Source organism: Aedes albopictus, chromosome 1 (assembly GCF_035046485.1).
Source record: "Aedes albopictus strain Foshan chromosome 1, AalbF5, whole genome shotgun sequence".
In the NCBI taxonomy this organism is placed as follows: Eukaryota; Metazoa; Arthropoda; class Insecta; order Diptera; family Culicidae; genus Aedes; species Aedes albopictus.
In genome coordinates, this window is record NC_085136.1 from 98,523,162 (window position 1) to 98,542,958 (window position 19,797).

The window sequence follows — 19,797 nt, forward strand, 5'->3', positions numbered from 1 at the left end:
CAGGGATTCAGGAGGTACTAGATGGTCTCAGGAGCGCTTCTGGGGATCTCAGGGAAGTTTCATGGGGTCTCAACCCGAGCAAAGTCCAACAACAAAATTACAGCAAATCGAAAACATGATTTGTATTCAGCAACAAATTGATATCACATTTTGATATCAGTTTATCTTTACTCAATATGATTTCAAATTTTGTTTTCGGTTTGCTGCTATTTTGAATTAATGTAAATATTTAGTGTTAGAACAGTTTTAATAATATTTTAGTAAACTATGTAAAGTAATTCTAGGGATATATCATTTGTGCAATTATATTATTGCATTTATGATTTGATATCAATCGAAAAACTCTAAATTTATCGATTTTTCATTTTTCTTGCGCTGATAACAAAAACAGCTATCAACTTGCTATCATCGATAGCAGGAATTGTTTTCAATTTGCTGTCACAGGAACATTTTTCTGCTCTCATTTTTGATGTTTTAACCGTTAAAACGACCAAAACGACAACAACCTGAGTTATCAAAATTTGCAATATCACAACATCAAAATTAGTTTTCAATTTGCTGTCAGACTTTGCTCGGGAAGGGAGTTCCAGGGGGCCTCTGAGGCACTTCAAGGGATCCCAGGGGGTTCCAGGGGAGTTCCAGAGGGTCTTAGGAGCATTTTGGGGGTCTTTGGGGCGTTTAGAGGATGTCAGGGACCTCAGAGGAAGAGCAAAATGAACGGCGGGTGGGGTTCGCCGCTGCAAAAGCCACACTGAAGACTGAGATAAGAGCAAGCAAAAAGGCCTGCTTTTAGGGTTTTTGTCAGAGTGCCAATGCGAACCCGTGGGGTGACGCCTACAGGATCGTTATGGCCAAGACGAGAGGGCTCCTACAGAGCAATCTCTAGAGGGGATCATTGGAGGACTTTTTCCGCGTCATGATCCTAGTCCTTGGCCTCCTTTCGTAGGACTGGGGCTGGCGATGAGGAGAGGGTCACCGATGTGGCACTTGCGGGGATAGCGAGGTCCCTTAGCGTAGGTAAGGCCCCAGGTCCGAACGGAGGAGTTGGCTCATCACAAGACTGAGGTGGTGGTTGTGAACAACCGAAAGTCGGAGCAGCAAGTGGTGATCAGTGTATAGGCGATTGCACTATCCCGTTAAAGCGCTCCATCAAACACTTGGGCGTGATGATCGACGATAAGCTCACCTTCGGTTGACACGTTCATTATGCCTGTAAAAGAGGCCTCCACAGCTATTGCGGCACTATCCCGGATGATGTCCAATAGCTCTGCGGTGTACGACAGTAAGCGCAAGCTTCTGGCTAGTGTCGCTACGTCCATACTTAGGTATGGCGACCCGGCTTGGGGCACTGCGCTAAGTACTGAATGCTACCGCCGGAAACTGGAAAGTACTTACAGGCTTATTTATGTGCCTGAGGGTTGCGAGCGCGTACCGTACCGTGTCACACGACGCTCTCTGCGTCATTACTGGTGCCTATCGGTCCTTATCAGAGAGGACATGTAGTGATTAAAAATGCGAGGCACAAGAGGCATGCGCAGGACTGGCAGGATGGCCTCTATGGTCAAATGGCAGCGCGCGTGGGACAGTTCCACCAAAGGAAGGTGGACCCATAGGTTGATACTGAGGGTAGATAGTTGTATTAATAGGCGCCATGGAGAAGTTACATTTTATCTGACACAGGTCTTTTCAGGCCATGGTTGCTTCCGACAGTATCTACATCTACACCGTTTTGGGCATGCGGATTCTTCCGAATACCCAGTGTGCAATGGTTTAGAGGAAACGGCGGAACATGGTTTATTCGTGTGCCCGCGTTTTCGCACAATGCGTGACATACGGTTGCCACATGCGGAGAGAACACAACTCCGGACAATCTTGTCCAGAGGATGTGTAGGGATGAGTTTGGCTGGAACGCTGTTTCAACGGCTATCACCCATATCGTCTGGGAACTACAGACGAGGTGGCGCGTGGACTTGGAGAATGGCTAGTTCAGATGCGGTACAAGAGATGGTCCAGAGGTTTGGAGTCGGCTTCGCTAGTCATACCGATGCCCTGCGGTCGAGATCGACCCTTACAGCGATTAAGTGGCCGCGGAGACGAAGTCCCGGTAGCGTTGCTGTCGTGGCACTGGGTTGGATCCGAGCCTGCGGTTAGAAAGAGGTTCCCGGTAAGGGCCGGGGCAGGTGGAGACACTGCTGTCTGCAACCTTCTGGAGCATCTGATAGGGCCTGAAGGGTAGTGATATCCTTCCTTACGGGCAGGACGGAACGGGTTGCACATGAGCATCAGATCTTGATGTCTGCTAAGCATTTGGGCGCGAGCGAAGTTGAACCTGCCCGCCTTCCGAGGACAAAGGGAGTGGTGAGGAGGACCACTCGGGAAACTGGCTAAGCGCCAGCATGCTACCGTGATTTACTCTCCAAAGCGAGTCATCGATGTTTGTTGCTGCAGGCTACACAACTAACCCTGAGGGTGCGATGTGCAGTAGCCCCTCTTTGAAGCAATACCTTCTTGGTGGTTCCGGAGAAACGTAGGGTTTGGCGACCATTGGAATGTGTTTAGTTGGTCGAGGAGAGAGTAGTCCTGGCTTTAGTAGAAGACGGCCTCAGCCCCACACTACCCTAATCTTCCTTTCAAGTGTGTCCCAGCAGATTTCAGGGGGTCTCAGGAGGTCTCAGGTCGTTTTTGTGGATGATGTCGTCGTAGTAGTAGAAGTGTTGATGGCGGAGGCAGGCGGTTGATGTTTTTGAGACATGGATGAGTTCAATCAAGGTGCAATTAGTTCATCACTTAGCGGAGGTAGTGATGGTCGGAAGAATCGAGTCTGTTCAACGACGGTTTATGAGATACGCTCTTCGACGTTTGCCTTGGAACAATCCATATCGCTTACCATGTTATGAAAGCCGCTGTCAGCTGACCCACTCGGAACCGCTGTCGACTGCCAGGGTTTAACTGATATCAGATATTCTGCAGGGACGCATCGAATGTCCCGCTCTCCTAAATCAAATAGACATCAATGTCCAACCTCGTGCTCTACGCAATAACCACATGCTGCAGCTGCCTTTAAACCGGGCGAATTACAACATATTCTGGAGTGTCAATGGGCTGCAGCGTAATTTCAACAGAGTTTCTTCACTGTTTGATTTTAACGTGTCTCGTCAAGTACTTCGTCGGAGATTCAGTTATTTTTTCAAGGTCTACTTAGCGTTTATTCCGTATGCTGCTTTTTTATGTTTGTTTGTGTATTTTTAATTATAATTTGTATTGTAATAATTGACTATCCATTGTTAGTATGTAAGTTTTATATGTGACTGTAATTTTTGATTAAGTCTTAGAGTTAAGTAACTGAAATCTTACAATCAAGTAATATCATTGGGACTTAAACATAGCCTGTTGATTAGACAAATAAACAAATTCCGAACATCAGAGGTGCAAGAAGTAACAAGAGGCGTTTCTGGCAGCTGCATCATCATCGATACTTAGGTATCAAGGTGCCGCCTGGGCTGCAGCATGTCATTGTACCACACGGATTGGTATTACCGAAAATTTGCACTTTGAGTGAGTCGTTTTCGAGTATCAACCTGTACTGTAGTTATCCGTCGTATTAAACAGAATGTCAACGACTCGTTTGATCGCCTTCCAGGTTGCAATTGTTCTTCCTCTACACAGTCGTTGCGGAAGCGATGCCTTTACGTTAGGCAAACAGTTTCAAACAATAAATAAATTGCTTTCACTCGTCGTACATATGTTGCGGTTTTAGGGAAGATGATATAGATCATTGAGATTTTAATTACTTTGTGACAACTAAAATGCCGTGTCATTAATTGGCTCGGTAGCTCAATTGGTAAAGCACTTGTCTAGCAAATAAAGGTCGTGAGTTCGAATCTCACCTGAGCTATGGATTTTTTCCCAATTTAACTAATAATTTACCCATCTGTACATATGTACGTTGAGTTATTTGAAAATCATAATTGACAACAAAAAGTGGACAAAAACTGTAAAACATGAAAAAGTTTTATCTGTCGCATATTTTTTATGTATTCCTGATTTATCTGCTTAGTCAAAGCTAGAAATCGAAAGATAAAGAGAAGCTCTTTCAAATGAGGAAAAATAATAGTTGTTTTGTTGGGAAATCTAATAGTTATGGAGGGCCAAAGTTGAGTCATTTGTATGGAGATTTCACTCCGTCCCGAAAGAAATATGAATCAAAGAAGGGAATTGTAAATGCAAGAATAATGATCAGAGCGGTTTCGTTTGTTATTTATTTATTTATTTGTCGTCAATCAATACGTAGACAAAATTTTTCAGTAAAATTTATAATAAATAACGTCTGTAACAATGAAATTCTTAATTTATATTTTCACCTGTCTTATTGCCTTGTGTATCTTGAAAAGAAAACATGCTTAAGTTTCGATCTATTCATTGTTATATCAATTGCTTCACAATAACTATTATTGTACGACATCATTCTATTAATAGGCCCATTAATGCCATAGTCAGTTCTTTGGTATTTAATATAAAATAGATTCCTATTTCTTAGTTGACGAGTGGGAGCGTAAAAATTTAGATTTTCTAGCATAACTGCGCTATCGACTTTCTGTGATATAACATCGTTGATGAAGGCTATCATGGCAAATTCTCTTCTTTTTTTTTAGACCAACCAAATTTATTAGCAAACATCGCGATTCATAAGAGGGCAAAGGTAGTGTCGTCCAGCCAAGCTTACGAAGCGCAAAAAGCAAAATCTGTTTTTGAACAGACTCGATTTGGACATGCAGAGTCTCCACTTTGCCCAACCTGTCCGAACTAATAGGGAACACCGGAGCACATGGCGTTAGTTTGTCCACGGTTCAGGGCAGTACGTAGAGAAATGCTAGAAGGCGGTGCTGGTATCAGTGTTGAAAATGTCATCTTTGCATATCTAAATTCCACCTGCAGCTCATTTTAGAAGCTGAACCTGAAAATATGGTATATGAAAAACTTGTGCGGCTAGACCAGCTTTACAAGAAAGTAACGGAAAACTGCTCTTTTTCGAATATTTATGGTAAATGCACGGTAAATATCTTTGGCATTTTTCGAAGGTAGCCCGTGACATTTACCTTAAATATTCTAATAATAGCGTTTTTTTTCCGTGACTTTCTTGTAGAACTGGTCTGGCTACACATTTTTTTCATTTACCATATTCTCATGTTCAGCTTCTATAATGAGCTGTAGGTGGTTGAAATTAGATATGTCGAAATGACATTTTCAGCACTGGCTGGTATATTAATGGTCTTGATAACATCGTAAATAGAATATGCCAGGTTGAGCTTGTATGGAATGCGGCAATCAGAGTGGCTATGCAGATTGTGTCGTCCTGGCAACGGAAATGGCGTAAGAGCCAGAAGGCCAGAAAGTAGACCCGAAACATCGTCAGGGACTTGACCGAGCGAACAAAATATGAAGTTGCGACGAGAATGATTGCGAACTAGCAATGCATACCAGAGGCTATTGATGTATATCAAGCATAGCCGCTCCCCTGAAGTAGTCGTATCCTAAGAGGTTTGCTCTTAGTTTTAAACGAGTTTGAAGAGGGTCGGGCAGGAGTTCATCCCGACACAATCTGAGCTATCCTCTCAGGTATCTGTCGCAGATTCGACAGGGGGTTTCAAAGGGCCTCAGAGGCATTTCAGGTGGAGTCGGGAGCGCTTGAGGGGCGTTTGAGGGGGTTTCAGAGGGTTTCTTGGGGTTACTACGAGGTCTCAGGGGTGTTTCAGGGGAATTCATTGGTTTTCATCGGGTTCCAGGAAGTCTCAGGGACATTTCAGTGGGCGTAAAAACTTGAAGTATTTTTAGGCAAAGTACGTTTAATTGGCAAATTGAGAGATAAATTTGTGAAAAAATTACCACTTGTTTTGGTGGGATTCGAACCCACGACTCCGTTATCGCTAGTCCGGCGCTTTAACCAACTAAAGGGGCCATTAGACTGTTTGTCATAATGACAAATATTTGCCATGTTAGTCCGACATTCATCCGAGGTTTCCTTGATTTACGTTGTGTTGGTCTTGTTTGGCCAAATATTTGTCATGTCTAATGGGACCTTAAGCTACAGAACAAGTTACAACTCTGCAGAATAGAAAGTCAAACTGGATTCGAAGCACCACCCTAAACCGGGTCCGTCTTTCACAACTTTATCTCTCTTTCGGCTCTTAGATGCCAATCTCCCGCACTCTCGCGGCCTACGAACAACGCGCATACTTGTGCACTTCAAAGGCGATCCTAGAAGTTTTAGGGACGTCTTATAGCATTTAAGGGATGTTTTCAGGGACGTTTCCAAGGGTTTTCAGGTGCGTTTCAAGGAGATTCTATCAAAGGCTTCAAAAGTAGCGCCCAGAGGGGGTTTAGCGACATTTCAATTTGAACACGATGATTACAAGGCCGTTTCAATGAAATTACGGAGGCTTCAGAGGCGTTTCAATGCGCTTCATGGCAGGGTCGTATCAGGGGGTTTCAAGAATACCCGTAAATCAAAGGGCAATACAGAGTCGTTTCGAAAGATATTGTGATGGGGTCTTTGAAAATCCTCTGGAGCTTATTGAAATACTTCCAAACTCCCCCTGAAACCCCCTCGGACCCCATGTAACGTACCTGGGACCACTCGAAACAACCGAAAACGCCTCCGTAACGCCAAAAACGCTCTAAAATTCCCTGAAATGCCTCCAGAAACCCCCAAAAGCCTCATTGGGTCCTATGTAACACAACTGAGACCCTCAAAATTCCACAAACGCCTCTGCAATGCCTTTGAAACCAGCCTAAAATGCTCTGAGACTTCTTGAGATACCCCCGAGACCCCCTTAAGACCCACTCGGAACCCATGAAACGCTCGTGATACCCTCGATAACCCCCCAAAATCCATCGAAAATCCTCTGAAACTCTCTGAAATGCTTTCAAAAACACCTTCAGATACCCGAAAACCCAGCTGAAAACCCTAAAGCGCCCCTGCAACCTCCCTATTAACACCTCCCGGCCGCCGTTGCAATAGCTACGATCATTATATTGTCTCCAGTGGTTTTCAGTTAGTGGATAACGCTTTGGATCACCTATCCCAAAACGTTTAAAGAGAATGTATTTCAACTAATAACTGTAGAATTGCTTCAGAAACGCAATAGAAGAGGGGCAGACCAAGACCTAGTTGTTAGGGGTTGTTCATAAACCATGTTGATGAATTAGGGTCATCTCAGACCCCCCTCCCTAAAAAAATACGTGGTTTATGAACGGCCCCTTACGTAGAGACCGTCAAAATGGTTATCAAAAGCGCGGACGTTGTCTTCCAAATTTAGAACTTCATACGTTTTTGACAAGAACACAAATGCGTTTGGGTGCTATTTCTTTTTATTTTAAGGATATTAACCGAGGAAGGTTAAGATATTTGGATCACCAATTCTGAATGGAAATACTTCACGGATTTCATTGAGAATTCCTGAAACAAATCGCAAAAACGTTTTCTTAAGCCTTGTAGCATCGACAACTCCTACCCAGAATTTCTTCCACAAAATAGTAAATCATGTGCTTGCCAGATTATGATCGCCCATCGCGGTAGAGCGAGTGTCACGCACATTTGCTGATTCATGGCTGGAAAAAAAAGAAAGAAAAGTGCGACAAGTATGCGCAACTTTTATGACGACGACAACCACGACTTCGTTCACTCAGTCAAAACCATATGCCCAAAGCACAAGAGATAGGCCAGTTCCTTTTTTACGGTTTTCTCGGACCGACGACAAACGCGCCCGCGTACATAAATCTGTCAAAACAGGTTCCTCGCCACTACTCTTTTGTGACTCTCGGAGCTGCTGCTGCTGCTGGTTTGACCTGATCTTCGCCTGATCGTGCACTCTCCGGGTCCGGGATGGATTGATGCGTCGTCGATGCCCCCGGTCCGGATATTTGCGCGGAGGTGTGTGTGGGGTGGTAGGATTGTGTGGACATAAAGTCGAGTGAGTGATTGGAAAAGCGAATAATGTGGGTAAGAGCACAGGCTCGGCGGCACCGTTGTCGACCGAATCGAGCGTGCTATTACTGTCGAGTCGAGTTTGGTGATGATGGAGGTAAGCCGGTTCGAGAGATAGCAGCGATGGAGCAGGACGAAAGTAAATTCTTCGAATTCTTTTGCGAGACTTGTCAAAACGATTGTTTTTGCACGCGTTTCTTCGTTTGGAGTCCATCCATTTTCACTGACAGGTTTTGCTGAGTAAGATAAGGCAGATAAATGTGGATCGATAAAGAACTGTTTTGATGGAAGTCAGCACTATTGCATTGTTATTCAGTAATGGTTTTATTCTGATTTCCAATAAGTTAGTGAGATGAAAAACTTTCCTTGTATTTTTTAGTGGAACATCATCCTTATGTTTGCAAATTACACTTAGACAAGGAACCAATAAGAGCTATTTGGACTGACAGGCATCTTCAGTGTGTGGGTGTTGATGATCTCTTCTTTTTGGGTGAGACTGACGTCTGCTACGTCAGATTGCAAATCAATGTGTAGAAGAGGAAGCAAGTAATGATTGCAATCGGCAGTCCATTAAAAACCATGTTTACCACTACGTCTGCGCAAGTTCATCCTAGGATGTCGATGTGTTGAATACATAATTCTTTGAAATCATAATCCCCATGGTTGTGACGTACAGTGACCGTGACTTGCCGAAATCGCTCGATCACAATGTAATCCGGAAGTGACATCCATCATCGTCGACAGCCACAGACCTCACACCGAAGCCCAATCCCAATGCACTAAACATATATGTGTCCGAGTCGCGTACACCGCCTTTAGCGCTAAATCCGAACTTAACGATCTCCAAAACCAAACGACTCTCGGTGAAAACCGTTTCTTTCCCCCCTTTAAACCTAATGATGAATCACTAATATCGGGGTTAATACGTGTCTGCCTGTCCGGACAACGGCGAGCTTTCGACTAAGGCCAGTTTGTTGCGCTTTTTTCGGTTGCGTCTCTTCCCATGTCTTCTTAAACTATCCACCGAGCGACCGGCGGTCCAACAGATCAACAGCTGACGCGCAAAGTTCGTTGTTGCCAGAGGAGGAAATGCTCTCGCCATTTAATACCCCACAAAACACCATGTTTAATTCATCAGGTTTTCACTTCGGCTCATGTGCGAACGAACATTATGAGCCGGCGATCGGCCGTCGTAAAACGGAACGAGACTTATTTTTTATTTCGGAATGCACACGTACATATCAGAGGGCGTGAAGTGGCGATTTAGATTTGGGGTTTTCGGACGTTGTTTTGCGGATTTGTGGGGATTTTTTTTCCGTTTTCGTTAAGCTTCAGGTGTTATGCATGTTAGGAGAAAATTGGGGAATCTTTTAAAGATGAGCTGTTTTTGATGTTTTACTCAATCGTAAGTACTGCGTGTCACTGTATAGTAATATAAAAGGAATCTATGACAAAAGGTCGAAAGACATAAGGTCGAAGGACAAAAGGTCGAAGGACAAAAGGTCGAATGGACATAAGGTCGAATGGACAAAAGGTCGAATGGACAAAAGGTCGAATGGACAAAAGGTCGAATGGACAAAAGGTCGAATGGACAAAAGGTCGAATGGACAAAAGGTCGAATGGACAAAAGGTCGAATGGACAAAAGGTCGAATGGGACAAAAGGTCGAATGGACAAAAGTTAGGGGGGGTCTGAGATGGTCAAATTTTGGTCTACGTGGTTTATGAACAGCCCCTTAGAGTGCTGCGTGAGAGCAATGAGAGCCCGCAGGTCATAATCCCAGTGCGCAATTTCTGCGCGCACGCAGAAAAAACGGAACTCAGTGCACACGCAGTGTGTTTAAAGGGGTCAGTGTTGTTTGAGCATTTGGTGAACCGAAAGCATGCCAGTAACCCGCTAAGGGGTATCAAATCCTTGATATCAGAGACAAGCAGACGTCTTAAGCTGGTCAAAGACTTACAGTTGATGAATATTTTGGTTTAAAATTCCACCAACAGGTGGTGCTAGTGAGCTAACAAATTTTGTTTTTCATATATATCAGGAAAATTTGCAAAACATTGCAACTAGCGCCACCTAGCTACAGAAACTCGAACCAAACGATAATTATCCTGAAAGCCCTTGATCTACCAAACAATTTTGCCGAAGACACCATCTTTCTAAAGAATCAGAATGCTGAGATATGTGAAATGTAAAATTTGTACGCTATTTAGCGCCGCCTAGCGGTGACATCACAAATCACACGGCCCATATTCTGAAAGTCCTTGACCAGCTGAACAACTTTGCCGAAGAAACCAACTCTCTAAGTAATCAGGTTCCTGAGATATATAGGATGGAAATTTTGTCAGTGTTGCATCTGCTTGTCTAAGATATCACATAAATCACAGACAAGTAGATGTGGAACTAGCGAAATTTCAATCTCATATATCTCATGATCCTGATTACTTAGAGAGTTGGTGTCTTCGGCAAAGTTGTTTGGCTGGTCAAGGGCTAACCGATAATAAGACTTAAGATTCAAAATTCTACCACTAGGCGGCGCTAGAGAGCAAACAAATTTTAAATTTCGCACATCTCAGCATCCTCATTTTGTAGAAAGATGGTGTCTTCGGCAATATGGTTTGGTAGATCAAGGGCTTTCAGAATAATTACCGTTTGGTTCAAGTTTCAACAGCTACTCGGCGCTAGTTGCATTTTTTGGTAAATTTTCCTGATATTTATGAAAAACAACTTTTTTTAGCTCACTACCACCGCCTAGCGGCGGAATTTTGAATCTTAAATCTTATTATCGGTTATTTCTTGACCAGCCAAACAACTTTGCCGAAGACACAAACTTTCAAAGTAATCAGGATCATGAGGTATATGAGATTGAAATTTCGTTAGTGTCACATCTATTTGTCTGTGATTTATGTGATAGCTTAGACAAGCAAGTCGACAATGATTTTTCATAAGGGCCTAACTGACTTGATCGATTTCTCTTCGTCGACTCTCTCTTTCGCTAATAACTTGATCAAAACAAACAAAATCATTATTCTTTTTGTTTCTATAGCAACATGTAGTCGTCTTTTTCGCATTTCAACCATAAAATCTTTGGAAAACTCAATACACACTCTGTGATAACACAAAGAGAGGATCGATGAAGAGAACTCGAAAATGTCAGTTAGGCCCAAATGAAAAATCAGTGTCGAAGTACTTTTATACTCCTGTGGTACACACAGTATTGCACTGGAAGCACGACTGAGTGCGCTCTCAACACGAATATGTGTGTGCACATTTTCTGCGTGCACAAAATGTGCACGCAGAAACTGAAAAACCCAGATTAATCCACCTAGTGGTGATAGCGCCTTTCTCGTCGAATATGTACTCTAAGATTTTCCGTCGCCATAAGCCGAAGTGTTCCTGAATCCTGAAAATACTCTAGAACGGAACAAATATCATTTTATTCTTTTGTCACAGTGCTCGTTCGTCAATGAGAGGGTGGAGTTGATAAATAATAAATGTATTTGATGAAAAAAAAAAAATACTCAAGCAATTAGGCAAAACCGCTTAACTCATCGGGTTTGGTAAGAAATTTTCTGGAGGACTCTTCACATTGAAATTTGAAAATTTATTGGTGTACTCATTTGTGCCCTTCCTTAAAATGTTGAATTCCGACCCAATATTTCCAAGGGGGACCCCTCTTGACTTAAGAGAAAATCTAAATTTGTGTCAGCCTTGTTCAGAAAAGCAAGAACCTTATCAAAGCCATAATCGAATTTGGAAACTTATTGATGGCTCATATTCATTGGCGGAGCCAGCCTTTTCTTTTTTCTTACTCACTCTCCTAAACTTACACGAGAAAGAGAAAGATAGAAGAGGGGGCAGCTTGCCTCCTCTTTCATCACGCTCTTTCTCGTGTTTGTTTAGGAGAGTGAGTAAGAAAGAAGAAAAAGCTGACTCCGCCAATGCTTATATTCCTATGTTATGTACGTATAAGCAGAGCTGAAAAATATTAAACCTCTCAGTTGACTGCTTGACCATCTTCACCACTAGCACTGGATGCTGAACGTTATCAAGACATTTCAGCTATTTTTTTTCTGCACAGTTTAGCCTTTACTTTATTATCATTTGTTATACTGCCGTTCTACGCATGATTATCCCGTGTTATCCCATGTTATTTGGGATTCCCATATAACATGGGACAATTGGGGAACGGCAGTATAAGATTCATGTAAAATTTGACAAAAAAGTGCAAGCAAGTAGAATTTCCCATAATAAAACCAATTCAAATTTCAACCGTGTTACAGAGCGCGATGGCTCAACCAGTTGCATCAAAATTGTGCGCAGTAATTTAAGTCGCAAAAGGAGATTTATGCTATAAAATTAAAATTTTCCCATACAACGTTGATCCATCCTACTGTATAATCACAACTTAGGAAAATGGTGGGATTTGACTAGATCGCTTAAATCTTTATCAAGATTTTGTTCTTTTACGCATACGTATCGCTTGCATCGATTTTGTTTTGTTGTAATTTCAGTGATGTATCTAATCCTGATTCTGCAACACTGCCGGTAATCTTAGGTGTGGTCAGAGCTTGGGTCAAAGACTATTTTCCTACTGCCCGTTTATCTGGTTATCGAACATTTTTGATGATTTGATATTTCGCATGCATGGGTTTGGTTCACTTTTTAAACTGGCCACTTCCGGCGAGACATCTGAAAACGATTCCGGAACACAACCGGTTAAGATATGTTATTTAGAGAATTGATTGGTGGGTATCGGTGATAAACAGCTTGTTAAGCGTTAAGCGTTTCGACCTACAATTCTTCGGTCATCATCAGACGCATTCAACAGGATTCACCCCTTCAACTTCGTCAGTTTACTATATTAGCGATTCAGATATGGTCTGAAACTATTTTCCTGCTTACCGTTCATCTGATTATCGATAAAGCCGCTATTTGGTGTGTCGCATATCTGGGTTCGGTTCACTTTATTAATTGACCACTTCCAGTGGGACACCTGGAACCGGTTCCGGAACACAACCGGTTCAGATATAGTATGAAACTTTTTTATCCTGCTTACCGTTCCTGGTTATCAAAAAAGTCGCTCTTTGATGCGTCGCATACATGGGTTTGGTACACTTTTATAGTTGGCCACTTCCGGCGGGACACCTGGAACTGGTTCTGAAACACTACCGGTTCAAATATAGTCTGAAACTACTTTCCTGCTTACCGTTCATCATGTTATCGCAAGAGCCGCAATTCGATGTGTCACATGCCTGGGTTTGATTTTTTTTAATTGGCTACTTCCAGCGGGACACCTGGAACCGGTTCCGGAACACAATCGGTTCAGATATGGTCTGAAACTAGGGGCGGGACAGCTTCGATAAAAATTAGTAGTATTAGTGGTATTAGGAAATACTAATCCTAAAATATACCGCCTTGGAGAAAATTTTCAACAAGCAAGCCATGATAAAAAAAACTTTGACACGTGCAACGTGTACAACAGAAAACAGCAAAAAAAAAGCTATCGAGTAGGGCGAGTATCCGAGTCGCACACAGATGGCAGAAATCTAGAAGGATTTAATACAAAAAACTGTGAATTTAAAGCAACTAGTGTGTGGATTTATAGACTAGACTGGACATTTCTAGAGCATCATGTCAAGGAAGTCATGCGGGTGTGACAGGCCTCGGCTTCTTCTGTCCATCTGGGGTGTTAACAGTTATCCATACAGCCTTTTTAAACTAAAAGATAGAGTTGATTTCCCTCTACCTGTTACTAGAACAAGTTTGAATGTGTACATGGGGGTACGCCTGGGAGGAATGGAGGGACTGAGATTTACAGTGGTGGCACCGCTTAGTTATCCACCCACTCGGTAGTTTTCCAAGAATCATTCTAACCAGCTGGAGGAATTTGTATTCGTATTCTGCATTAGTACTGAATCCACTATTTGAGCTTCTGGATCTGATGAAGGCTACTCTGGAACGGTTATCCTATCGTAGCAAGATAAGGGCTCCTGAAACTCACACATTTACTGTAGGACACATTTCTGAGCCGGTATTGTAGGGATATATAGGAATTATATATTATGAAAATGCTAAACAAGAAATCGTATTCAAATGAAGACCATCTACTGCCTCAAGTGCTAACTTTCATAACTGTCAATTAAGTTTTGTGGAAAAAGTCATGCCATACTACCAGTGTTGGTAAAAACTCAAATTCTCAAATCTCATGGTTGAGTTGTTTCACGCGCGATTCTTGACTCGCCAAACTCACCGCCGAAAAAATCATGCATGAGTTGACTCATGATTTCACTCATTTCTTTATTTCTTGGTGTTCTTAATGTTTACATCGAAGTTTTTAGGATTGTATGATAGAACAAAAGCAAATCTAGCGTACGACAACATTGAATGCCGTTCAAATTGATTTGGATTCGTTTTACAAGCGAACGAGATTTCGGCGCTTGACTCGTGAGTGCGAGATTTTGCATGAAATTCTCGCGCGTGAGAAAACGATTCAGAATCGCGTGCGAGTTTGCTCACGCGGGAGCGGTTCATGAGTGTGCTTTGAGTGTGAGTTTACCAACACTGCATACTACAAGAATTTCGGTCCAATTTTGGAAGAGTGTTAGGAATCTAATATTTATTAGCGAGTATTAGCACAGGTATTAAGAGCTGTCCCGCCCCTAGATCTGAAACTATTCTCCTGCTTACCGTTCATCAGGTTATCGAAAAAGTTGCTGTTTGATGTGTCGCATGCCTGGGTTTGGTTAACTTTTCTAATTGGCCACTTCGGCGGGACACCTGGAACCGGTTCTGGGACACTACTGGTTCAATTACAGTCTGAAACTACTTTCCTGCTCACCATTCAACTGGTTATCGTAAATGCCGCTATTTGACGTGTCGCATGCATGGGTTATGTTCACTTTTATATTTGGCCACTTCCGACAGGACACCCGGAACCGGTTCCGAAACACTACCGGTTCAGATATAGTCTGAGACTATTTTCCCACTTCCCGTTCATCAGATAATCGAAAATGCAGTGGTTTGATGGGTCGCATGCATGGGTTTGTTGCATTTTCATATCTGGCCCCTTCCTGGGGTACCGGTCCGGAACACCTAAATGGCCATAACTCCGGAACGGCTGGACCGATCTGAACCATTTTCAATAGGAAACAATGGGGCAATATACCGCGTCGAATAAACCATCGGTCGTTGAAATCGGTTCATATTTACTATCTAAAAATTAGGTGACCTTTTTGTACACATACACACACACACACACACACACACACATACATACACACACACACACACACATACATACACACAGACATCATCTCAACTCGTCGAGCTGAGTCGATTGGTACATAACACTTGACCCCTCCGGGGGCTCTATCAAATTTTCGTTTTTGGAGTGAACATATAGCCTTTCGGTACACCTTGGTGTACGAGAAAGGCAAAAAACATGTTTGTGCTAACATTTCTCGCGCTTAGTATCATACGGGCGTATCTACAATAATCGATTTCTCTTAATCGATTTTCTCTTTGGTTAATAACTTGGCCGGTAAATCATTTTCGGTTGTTTTTGTTGTTTTAGAAGCTAGTCCTAGTTGTCATTTACCGAAATACACCGAGAGATCATCCGAATACTGGTCGTATTTTCCGGAATAATCCGAAGAGAAAATCGATGAAGAGAAATCGATCATTGCAGATACGTCTGTATGATACTGAACGCGAGATTTGTTTGAGCACTCATTTTGAGGGTGGGCGGGTGGTTTGTGTGTGAAAAAAGTTGCGTAGTTCACCCTCGCTCTCGTTGAAAGTCGTGTGTAGAGTGTATGTTTTCTCTTCACACGTTTCGCACTGAGGAGCATGCCATCTCTGATTCCTTGAAAGAACAGCCTATGGGTTGAAGAAGGATGAATCATAGATCGGAATATTCTCATTTGAAATTCCAATCATTAATGCGATTAAATAAAGTCAAGCAGTCTATAAATTAGAAAAGGACAAATCTCTGGGTATTATAGGGATGATCCATGAAGTATGTCACGATTATAGGGGGAGGGTGGTTTGCAAAAGTGTAACAAGCAATATAGTTAGTATAGGACAGGGAGAGGGGGATCGAAAATTCTCAATTTTTGGCGTAACGCCTGTATGAGCAAACAAAATGATTTTTTTTCTTATACAGGATAATTATTAGGATCTACCTATCTATCCAAAAGGGGATGATCACTAAGCACAAGTAGTTAATGAATGTTTCTGCAGTACAGTTAGAATGAACAGATATTGAAAAGAAGAAGGCAAAATTTCTGATTGAAAAATAAGTCCCTAAGGAGTCAATAATTATTTCACTAACAAAAGTTAAAATAACAGCCTATAAATTTAAGAAGGAAAAATTCCTGAACAAAAAGCCAAACTAAATTGCCATTAAATAAATACTACATTAACAGAACTTGAAAGAACAGCCTACAAACAAAAGAAGGAAAAATTTCCTATGGAAATGTTAGTGACTGAAATGCATATGATTTCTATAACAGCACTACAATGTTTCTTTCAATGAGCGGCAACAAAGACTTCTCAAAAATGTTTGTCTTATAAGCGAGAAATACCAGCTGGTAAATTGGTCTACTAAAATTCGACCTTTTGTCCCATTCGACCTTTTGTCCCATTCGACCTTTTGTCCCTTCGACCTTTTGTCCCTTCGACCTTATGTCCATTCGACCTTTTGTCCTTCGACCTTTTGTCCTTCGACCATTTGTCCTTCGACCTTCTGTCCCAAAGCCATATAAAAGATCTGCTTCTTCTTGGCGTAACGTCCTCACTGAGACAAAGCCTGCTTCTCAGTTAAGTTTTCTATGAGTACTTCCACAGTTATAAACTGATAGCTTTCTCTGCTAATTATTATTTTGCATGTGCATGTGTGTATCGTGTGGCAGGCACGAAGAGATACTATAAGGCCAAAGAGGTCAAGGCAATTTGCTTTATGAAAAGCTTCTGGAACGACCGGGAATCGAACGGTTCAGAGGGCTGAAGGTACAGATCTTAATACAAGGCGATTGCTCGTCATCACATTGGCGTGTTGCTCGGTCATATTTCCATCAACTCATTTTTTTTCTTCAATAATATTGTCTTATCTGGAGTTACCTTCAGATTTATTGGAAAATAAGAACGAACAAAATCATACCAACTATGTATTCGCATTATGTGACAAATGTGTATTTCGAGCTCAACTGTAAGTCGATTCAAGTACGAGGCACTGAAGACGACCTTACAGTTGAGGTTGAAATACGTATCTGTCATAGGACGCAAACTGATGTTTTGTGGCTTCTCAGTCTTGACAAAATCAAAACGCCGTTATTTTGTCAAAACTGAGAAGCCGCAAATCATCAGTTTCCAACTACAGTCGAGCATACCAACGAAAGGATGCAAATGCATAGTCGGAATTAACAGAACTAGTATTTAACTCGATTTTCTTTTACTTACAGGTATTCTACAAACACGCTCAAATTTATCATCATTAACATTCGTTTCCCGTAAAAGTAGGTGAGTAGTTGAATGCTCTGGGCAGAATCCGAATTGCTCGTATGCAAAGATGTTTTATCAATCTGAATCATCATTCCGATAATAAGTGTTTAAATTTTTCTTATATAGGACAGTAAGCTGTTTAAACAATAACTGAAAGCTTCAACAGTTTCGAAAAAAAAAATGGTTTCTGAAAAAATGAAAAAAAAATCCACCAGGTAAAAAAATCAAAGGATACTTTGATCCTTCCTCTAAGTGAGTATGGAAATCTATGTTGAAAATACAGTAATTTTCCGTTTTTTTTCACGGCCTCCTCACGTCAGGCTTTCATTTTTTCATTAATTTACTGTTACATTTGAGAGCAAGTGTTTCCCATCGACTTTACGATGAATGTTGAAGGTGCGTTTTGGAACGGTTAAAATATTGAAAATGCGTATAGATTTTGCGTATGAATCATTGCTTCGTTATAAAATGAAAAATCAAAAACCAAAAAGAAAGTGAAAATGCATCCAAGTTCGTCTTAATTGGATCCTCCAACACCCGTATTTCGAATAAAACGTTAGAAATCTAACGGCAATGAGGGAATCCTGAGGTGCTCATCATCTGGAACAAAATTAAAATATTTCGCTGATTCCGTGGAATGGTTTACAATTCACTCTGGTTGGATGCAATTTTAATTTTTGTATGTACTGCCAAACAGAAATTTTAAATTTACTCCGCAAAGAATTGTTAGAATTACTCCATATTTGCATGACCGGAAGATTATTACTTTCTTTTTGCAATGCTAAGAAAGCACATGTTTTTTTTTTTTTCCAAAAATGGTCTTTGATTTGGTTCAGCAGAACCGCGACCAAATAGCCAGAAAAATAAAAAATGCAGTTATTGGGGTGGTATCGGGAAGACAACGCAAAAGTATACCCCAATTTACCACTGAATCGTTATAATGCATTACTAATAAGGGGTTTCCAAATGCTTACAGGCCGTTACAATCATAAGCACCAAACTAGGCCGTACATTGGTATATAATGCTAACTTATAGTGCTTGTTAACCATGTACCTTCCAGCTGAATAAGATGGCTGTTAGTGCTGTTGAACGGCTTGAGCTACCTGACATTCATGTCAATCAAAGCTGACGTCAACAAAAATAATATTCTAGTGGAGGCTCAACTGTATCGTTGCAACTATCATTAAAAACGGCTACGCAGTCTTGAAATTAGCAAACGATGTTTATCACTCGCCCAACGTTTGGACACGGGGTTAGTGTCTTCTTCAGAGGGGAATAGAATTAAATACATGTACTAATTGGTCTGTTACATAATTTTGTTACGGTAATTTCTGGGTAACGTCTGGGTAGTCTTTGGCCAATATCTTGAAGATTTGATACACACTTTACCCACAAGAAAATACTGTAGACGAAACGTATTTATCAAGATGTGGCAGTTTTTGCTACCAACAAATTTCAAACATATTTGAGGGGATGATAAAGGAAAAATTGCGCCATTGCCAAATGTTCGCTGAAAGTTATACCAATAAGTGTAAGACTATTAGTTTTCGTATATTTTATTAGAACAGACAAGTAACTAGACAAAATTTCTAATGACTATAATTTTACAGCATGTACCAACAAACTAATGACCGGACAGTTACAGTTAGACGAAACACAAGACCAAAATCGACCAAATTAGTGTAAGTTACCGTGACAAAATTATGTAGCAGACCAATTAGTACATGTATTAAATTCTAGTTCCCCCTGAAGAAAACACTAACGCCGTGTCGAAACGTTGAGCAAGTAATAAACATCGTTTGCTAATTTCAAGACTGCGTAGCCATTTTTAATGGTAGTCAAAAACAATACTTTGGCAAGCAATGGCATGTGAATAAAGTTTAGCAGAAAGGTTCGTAAATAAAAGTTATTAGCAAGCAACACCGCATGCAATCGACCATGTAGGGAGCTGTTTCCCTAAAGAATTTGTTTTTATCTGGATCCCTGATTGTTTCTCTATCTATTGAAAGATGAATTACAGCTCAATTGTATGGTACCGATTCGACTCTTCAATTTCGAATCCCACTAGAACTCCAGCATTATCATTTTTATCTTTGGATGAAGTAAATAATGGTCTCTCGGATTGCATCAGCTTCTTTCTTCTTTGTTGGAGTTGACCGTATATCAACCGAATAATTCACCAACAGTTGCTTTTGAGCAGCTCTATTTTAGGATATAGAACCTGTAAATGCCATTGTTACGACTTAATGGTTACTTGGTAAGAATCAGCCACTTCCCATTGAGTTTGAATTCCTTTAAGTTCAATTTTAAGA

General features: G+C 41.4%; 1 protein-coding gene and 1 long non-coding RNA gene across 3 annotated transcripts in view; one reads left to right on the plus strand and one right to left on the minus strand.

Annotated features, from left to right (window-relative positions):
- Nucleotides 1-19,797, plus strand: part of LOC109400384 (uncharacterized) — a 118,119-nt gene that overhangs the window by 14,355 nt on the left and 83,967 nt on the right. The window contains exon 1 of one of the 2 annotated variants that reach the window (XM_062845067.1): nucleotides 17,439-17,502. The exons of the other annotated variant lie outside the window; for it this stretch is intronic. The gene's annotated coding sequence lies outside the window, so the exon portion shown is untranslated. Of the gene's footprint in view, nucleotides 1-17,438; nucleotides 17,503-19,797 lie in introns of those variants that run through there. 2 annotated transcript variants of the gene reach the window in all.
- LOC134285065 (uncharacterized) lies at nucleotides 15,730-17,057 on the minus strand. Its single transcript, XR_009996120.1, has 2 exons — nucleotides 16,650-17,057; nucleotides 15,730-16,616 (listed from the first exon to the last, which is right to left on the minus strand). It is a non-coding gene; the product is annotated as an uncharacterized LOC134285065 (long non-coding RNA).